The sequence below is a fragment of the Eumetopias jubatus genome, unplaced genomic scaffold, assembly GCF_037043125.1.
Source record: "Eumetopias jubatus isolate StellerSeaLion01/CBP00866 unplaced genomic scaffold, mEumJub1_p1.0 scaffold_2, whole genome shotgun sequence".
Taxonomy (NCBI): domain Eukaryota; kingdom Metazoa; phylum Chordata; class Mammalia; order Carnivora; family Otariidae; genus Eumetopias; species Eumetopias jubatus.
In genome coordinates this window covers 180,981,563-180,989,860 of record NW_028274808.1, presented here as the reverse complement: position 1 = coordinate 180,989,860, position 8,298 = coordinate 180,981,563, and positions in this window count along the sequence as shown.

The following is an 8,298-nucleotide window of genomic DNA, read 5'->3' as shown; positions in this document are numbered from 1 at the left end:
CCAGGACACCAAGATCAAGACCTGAGCCAAAGGCAGGCACTTAATCGACTGAGCCACCCACGCACCCCATATTTTAATTAAAAAAAAAGAAGATTTTACTTATTTATTTTAGAGAGAGAGTGGTGGGAGAGAGGGGCAGAGGGAGAGGAACAAGCAGACTCCAAGCTGAGTACAGAGCCTGAGGTGGGGCTCGATCTCACGACCCTGAGATCATGATCTGACCAGAAGTCAAGAGTTGGACACTTAACCGACTGAGCCACGCAGTCACCCCTTATTCTATTTTTAAATAAATTTCTCAATGGACTATAACTGGTTAGGTCTACTGACAGTATTTAAGTAATTCTTTTTCACAGTTTACTTGACATAATTATATTTTTAAACTATGTTAATAGTAGGAAAAAGTCTCAGCATTGTTTTAACTGGTATTTCTTCATTTATTAGTCATGTATACCATTTCCAACTGTTTATATTTCCACTTTTATGAAATGTCTGCTCATATTTTCACCCTTTTATATATTAGAATCTGAAGATTTTTCTTACAGTATGTTTTCTTTTTTAATAGAAGATAATTTTCCTATTGTCAAATTTCCTGCACATATTTTTCCCAGTTTATTTTCGCCTCTTCATTTTGGTTTGGCTTCTCTTTGGATCTAAAGAATACTGTATATTTTAATGGAGTCAAATTTATTAGTTAGTATGTTTGTAAATTATGTAATTTATTTTAATCTTAGAAAATTCTTTCCTCTTAAGAGTATATTTCTTCACTGATGTTTTGCCTTCAACACTTTATTTGTCTGGAGTTAGGATATAGTGTAAGATGACCAGCAAATTTATTTCCTTCTAAATAGCTAAACAATTTTTATGGACACTTTTTATTGCTAGTCTTACTTCACCTTTCCGCTACGTTTGACATTGCTAACCAGTCCTTTTGAAAGTTTGTCTTTTTGTTCCTCACTCTCTCTTGGTTCTCCTTGTACATTTTTGTTATTGATTTTCAGGCCCCTTCATTGCACCACCTCTTTCTCCACCTGTTCCTAAGATTGATTTCAACTCTTTATTCTTTTCGTGTTGCACATTCTCTCTGAGTAATCCACCTCTTGGATCTATATGCAAATGACACCCTGCCATTTTTTAAAAATCTTTGGCAGAAACTCCTACCTGGGTTCTAGATCTATGTGTTCAGTCCTTGATTCGTTCAATATTCACCAAATAGTAATTGAACATCTACTCTACCAGGCACTTCTCTGGGCTCAAAAGATAAAAATGCCTACTCTCATGAAACGTACATACTTGTGGGTAAGACTGGCAATATGGCAAGTATATACAATATATATTTCTTTTTTAGGTAAGATAAGAGCTATGGGGGAAACGAATGCAGGCAAGGAAGTTAAAAACTGTCTGTGGGTGGATGTGGGGGTTGCAGTTTTAAACTGAGTGGTCAGGGAAAGCCCCACTGAGGAGGGGACCTTTATGCAAAGAGCTGAAAGAGACAGATGAGGGAGCAAACATGTGGTTATCTTTGGAAGAACATTTCAGAAGGTGAAGCAAATGCAAAAGCCTTGAGGCGAACAGTGTGTCTGGTTTGTTCCAGGAGTGAGGAGACCCTGGGGCTCCCCCAGATTAAAGGAGAAGGAGAGCAATAAGATATGAGGTCAGAGATGTAATTGGAGTCAGACAACACAGGATCCTGTCCCCATTTTATGGCTTTTACTCCAAGAAAGATGGGCTTTGAGAGTATTCAAAAGAGAAATACCAGGGTCTCTGGCAGATGTGTTGAGAATAGAATTTGGACGGCATGGGCAGAATAAGGAAGCCAGTCAAGAGGCAACTGCAATAACCCAGGCAACTCAACTTGGTTGGACCAGAGCAGTAGCTATAGAGGTGGTGAAAAATGGTCAGATTATTTTATTATTTCAAAGGTAAGGTCAATAGGATTTGCTGGGTGACTAGATGTAGGGATAAGAGGAAAGGTCTCAGTCACTGACTGAGATGGGGACCATAAAGAGAAGCCGGTTTTGGAGAAAGTATCAGGAGCATGGTTTTTGGACGTGTGAATTTGAGATGTTAGTTAGATATTCAAGTGGAGATGTCAATGAGCCCAGAGTTTACAAGATAGTTCTGAGCTGGAGAAATGAGTGTGGGAGTCATCAAAAGATGATGGCATTGAAAGCCATGAGAGCAGATAAAAGTACCAGAGAGTCAGTGTAGGTAGAAAAGAGGTCTACACCCTGTTCTCTGGGAGCTCTGTCATAGATTGCTATTGAAATTATTACTGTATTTTTGTACCTGCATGTACCAAAGACATTTCAAACTAACTCTATCTGTAATTCAATGGTCTCTCCCCTTTCATTCTCCAGTTCTAGGTAGAGAATCACCATTTTGATAGAGCAGAAGAATTTGAAAAAGGAGAGTAAGCTGTTACATAGGTTTAAGTTCCTGTATGATTATTAAAATCTCACAGGAAATTTCACTTTGAGCTTCCTGGCAACCAAAGAATGAATATCACTTCTCAAATTCTTAGAAGCCTTATTGCCATTGTTACCTCTTTCTCTTACTTGAAAATAATAAGCCACTAGCTTTTCTGAAGATCCCTTGCCACCCATTTTTGCTCCTGTGCATGTACATTACTAGGGCTTTCTTCCATCTGTCCAACCACATTGCTCATTAGGTAGAAATCTGCTTTTAGGCTTAAATCTTTCAAATTATAATAGGGTATACTAAGAGTTTTTGAAGTGGTTTGATATTAAAATGCACACACACACACACACACACAAACACACAAGAGTTTGAGGCCATGCAATGCCAAGGTCTGTTTTTCAGTTATTTACATGCTATTGTTGAGCAAAATATGTTCTTCAGAGTGCATATTTACTCTTCTTTAAGAAAGATTTTACTTTATTCATTTAATAAAAGTTCAGATGATATTATTTGATTAGAATGCCTTTCTCTTCCTCTTTGTCTAGTTTTTTTTTTTTTTAAGATTTTTTATTTATTTATTTGAGAGAGAGAGCATGAGCTAGAAGGAGGGTCAGAGGGAGAAGTCGCTTCCTGCTGAGCAGGGAGCCTGACAGGGGGCTCCATCCCAGGAGCCTGGGATCATGACCTGAGCCAAAGGCGGACCCTTAACTAACTGAGCCACCCAGGCGCCCCTGTAGTTAGTCTTTGATTTGGTAACAGCTTCTTGTCCTTGAAAGCCATCTCAATTATTATTCCTCCAAGGAGTCTTCCCTAGCTCCCTGGCAGGCTGTAGTTAAGGAGCATTCTATTTTCTCCTGTATCATCATATTTTTTTCTGTAAATCTTTATTTATATGTCTCCATCATTAGACGGAAAGCTGCTTGGGAGCAGACATTCTCCGTTTTTTTAACCTCTGATGCCCAGCAAGTAGCACAGTGACTGGCATTAGTAATCAATTAGTAGCTGTGATTGATCAGTTGATTGATCAGTAATCACTTAGTAATTGTGTTATTAGTAACACAAAGTGTGTAAACCTGAGCAACTGAATGTCCTTTGCAAACAGAAGAGTTTTAATTAGCACACATAAAAATTAAGACTTTCTTTTTGTTGGGTGGACTTCTGAATCTGTATCATGTCAACTCTAAAACCTAAATGATTTTCCAGGTCTTAGGATCACTTAACACACTTATATCTGCAACTTTTGGTTGGCTCTGAGGGTAAGTGACATTTTCATTATTTTTATAGCCAATTTATGTCTGGTATCATGTTAACAGAAGGTTCTTTTAGGGATTGTACTTAGATCACTATTGCTTTTTAAACCATATTTTCTGCCACTTTACATTTGATTGCCTATCAGGTGCCAGTACTGTCTCAGATAACAGGTACTTACTCATTTAAGCTTCAACAGAATCTTGAAATTTAGCTTTGTTATTTTAATAGGCCTTGTTATGGGCTGAAATTGTTCCCCCCCCCATTCATATGCTGAAGTCCTAACACCCAGTACCCCAGAATGTGGTCTTATTTGGAGATAGGGTCTTTATAGAGGTAATCAAGTCAAAATGAGGTCATTCAATATGACTGGTATCCTTACAAAATGGGGACATTTGGAGACAGACGTGCATAGAGGGAAGACAGGGAGAAGATAACCATCTACAAACCCACGGGAGAGACAGGGAACAGAGCCTTCTTTCACAGCCCTCGGAAAAAAAACAACCCTACTTGACACCTTGACCTTGGACTTCTAGCTTCAGAATTGTATAACAAATTTTTGTTGTTTAAGCCACCCGGTCTGTGGTGCTTTGGTATGGGAGCCCTAGCAAACTAATACAGGCATATTTGTTTTTTCAGTGGCAAAAATTTGTAGACCGATACCAGGGTTGATGGGTTCCAAAGTACCCTCTTTGACATCTCAAACTTTGGGTGAGGGGTGAATTTCCCTTGATAAAGTCACTTTGGATCATTTGATCATCAGTTGAACTAAATTCCTTCTTTGCAGTTGTTCAAATATTTATTTTGTACTACTTCTATGGGTAGTGAAGTCTATAAATTTGTTCCTTGCTGTGATAAGTACTATTCCTTTTATTTGCACCTGTTAGCGCATGAAGAACAGTACAAGGAGGGTACATTTAGAGAACGTGTGAATAATCTCGTGGCATTAAATTCAATCTATATACTGATGGCTCCTAAATTAAAGTCTCCAGTGTGGGTTTTTCCTCTGGACTCCAGGATCGTATATTACACTGCTCACCAATATTTTCACCCAGATGCCTAATTGCATCTCCAGTTGAACCTACCCCAAAATAAGCTTCTAAACCTCTACCACCACCACCACCTGCCTCCAACCCAGTCTCCTCACAGTCTTCCCCATGGGAGGCACCTCTATTCTTCCAGTTGCTTCTGGCAAAAATTTCAGCATTATCTTTCAGTTTGCTCTCAATATTGTACAATACAACATCGTATTTTGTTGGTCTATAAAGCCTGTTGATTCTTCCTTTAGGATTTACCAAGAATTCAACCACTTTTAACCATCACTTCTTGCCCCTATTCTAACCCAAACTTCCATCTCGTCTGGACTGTTGCAGGAGGCTCCTAACTCTTGTTCCTGTTCCTGCTGTGAAGCAACTAGAGTGATGCTGTAACAAAGTAGGCCTGTGGATGTGGGTGGGGGATGGGCTAAATAGGTGATGGGGATTAAGGAGGGCACTTGTGATGAGCACTGGGTGTTGCATGGAAGTGTTGAATCACTATATTGTACACCTGAAACTAATATTACACTGTGTGAACTAACTGGAATTTAAATAAGAAGTAAAAAAAAAAAAAGTATGTCTGATGGCATTAACGCTATTCAAAATCTTCCACTGGTTTCTGAACTCATTCAGAGGAAAAAGCTAAAGTTCTTACCATGACCTGTAACACCTGCGTTTTCTGGTCCCCATGACTTCTCTTAGAGCTTCTACTACTCCCTTGGTCCACTCTGGCCATGCTTACCTTCTTGCTATTCCTGGAAAAAGCCCCACACACCACTTTCCCAAAACCTTTCTGCTTGCAGGGATCCTCTCTCCCCAGATAACTGTAGAACTATTTCACTTTGTTCAAGTCTTTACTCAAAAGTCACTTCCACCCTCCTTGCCCTCTCAACCCCTTTAACACTTACCGTATTTAATACATGACATATTTTACTTATTTATCTCACATATCAGCCGTCAGCTTCCCCAGTAAGAATGTAATGCCATGGGATGTTTTCTTTTCTTTTTTTCTTTTAATTGTAGCACATAGTAAAGAACCCAATGAATTTTAGCTGAATAACACAAATTTGTCCCAGTTAGAGAGACAACTTTAAAATCGCATCATCTTCTTCCTTCTGGATTGGCAATAATGCTCTGAGAATGTGCTCCTCCATAATTTGAACCTCCACATTTACAGGCTTTCTGCTTTCCTTCCTTTCCATGTCAGAAGGCTTGTCCTCCCAAACTCTCCTGTCATTATTCCACTTCCCTATTGCAAACACATTTTGGAGCACCTTTGTGTAAATATTAAAACATTTACCAGTTCCTGGCAGCTACATTATGTGAAATATGAAATTATTCATAAACTCACTTGATATTAATGTTTTGAGACAAGTACTTTTTTTTAAAGGATTTTTAAAAATTTTTAAGTAATCTCTACACCCAACATGGGGCTCCAGCTCACAATCTTGAGATCAAGAGTTGCCTGCTCTACCAACTGAGCCAGCCAGGTGCCCGAGGAAATAACTTCTTGAAACAAACCTGTTTTCTTAACAATTTAACCACAGCAGAGGCTGTAGAACCTGCATTTGCTGGTGACAGAAATTATTAAATAACAAAGCATGAATAAATGAATGAAATAAATGACTACCTTTTTATTGTTGTGTGACTGTGAGCTCCTCAGGTCTTGGACAGAGGGATTATTTTATTTATCTTTGATTGTAGCACCTAATATAGTACCTGACCCCTAAAATGCATTTAGTATTTGAAAGCATGAAGGGCTTCTCTTAGTTCACAGTGCCTTTAATGCCTTAGTCCTCCCATGTTTCTGCCATTATCATTATATTGAACCCAGTTTGTGTGCCTCCCTGGATTTGCTTTGCATAATTTTCTGTTTAAAGCTACGATTACCATTCTAGAACATTACCACACTGCAACAGCATCTTTCTAGATTGCAGAAAGAATATTTCAATCTTCACTGAAGGGAGGCTTACTGAACTCTGCGGCAGCCTTGGTGGTAGTGGTCTTGATGTTGTGAGGCTGTTTGCTCCAGGTCACTCATATTGCTTTGGAATATGACTTAACAAAGTCTCACTTAATGCCTTGAATCCCCAGCTTTTTTTGGGGGGTGGCTTCCCCTGTAGCTCCAGAGGTGATAGACACTGCCAAACTGTAGATGGACAGTTGGGAAGTGCTACTGGCTGTCATTCACTTGCTAGCTGAGCTCATGCATGGATGATGCTACTGCTCTTGAGGGATCTGGCTTTCCTGGCAGCTGCCTGGAGTAGCGGGAGGCAGGACTCAAAAGTATGGGGGCGGTGGGATGGGGGTGGTTCATGTCTCCTGCAATAACCTTTGACTGATGGGAACTAGGAACCATTGTTCTTCCTGTCTCTGTTCCAAAACACTATGGTCTCCCAAGTCCTCTATGGGGACATCAGGTGAGGCAAGACAGCAAGCACTCTTCCTTGCATAGCTGTTGCCAGCTCAGTATTTCATCTTCTGGATTTTTTGCTATCTCCTTCCCTCCTTTGTTTCCCCCCCTTCCCCAACTCTTGCTTCCCTGGAGTTACACTCTCTAAAGAATTGCTGTCATATAAGCCTTTACCTTGGGTCCTGTTTTCTTGGAAACCTGGATTAAAATATCATCACTGATTGCCCCTCCCCAGGCATATGGTGCTGTAAACATTTTTATGTGCCCAGCTTTGTTTTATGTGCTCTATTTTTCACTTTCCTCTTTTGCACAATTTAATTGAAAACAAGCTCTGTCCTTAACACCCTCAAGAGTTCAGATAATAATATCTAACTGTGCACCAGGTACCTTTACAACAGCTTTTACCTCACAACAGCCCTGTGTGGGTGCCATTATTATTGCCTTTTTACAGAGGGGAAACTATGGCTAAGATGTTCAGTAGCTTGGCCAAAGTCACACAATTAGTAAACGGCCGTGTGAACACAATAATCTTTCTTTTTCTTTCTTCTTTTTGGGGGGGTAGCAGCAGAGGGAGAGAGAGAATCCCAAGCAGGCTCCACCCTCAGTACGAAACCTGATGCAGGGCTAGATCCCAAAAACCTGAGATCATGACCTGAGCTGAAATCAAGAGTTGGATGCTTAACTGACTGAGCCACCCAGATGCAACACCCCGCCCCCCGCCCCCGCAATCTGTATTCTTAAAGACACCATACCTCAAATAAGCCTCCAGTAAGGACATGGCTTTCCTGGAACCAAGATATAGGAGCTCCTCCTCTCCTCATGAAGGGTTTCAATTCCAAATGGCTGTACTTATGGCCATATTTATATACATTCAAACTTATTAAGAAGAGGCTTAACCCTGCAGTATCTGGATGAACTTTCCACAAAAAAGTGAGGTGGGTCACCCTTTACAACTTTAAAATAAGTCTATTTTTCTCTTCCTTGCTCCTGTATATTCTATGGCATCTTTTCCAAAAATAGACACACCTTGTACACTTTGAAATTGACGGTAGGTAATTCCCTCTTAGATAATCTCTTCAAGTGTTGTAAGAACCTTTTAGCAACTTCGTGCCTCATAATTCACAGATGTTATAAATATTTGGTTGGTGCTGTGGACCCATGGGACCACACTTTGCCCGAAAC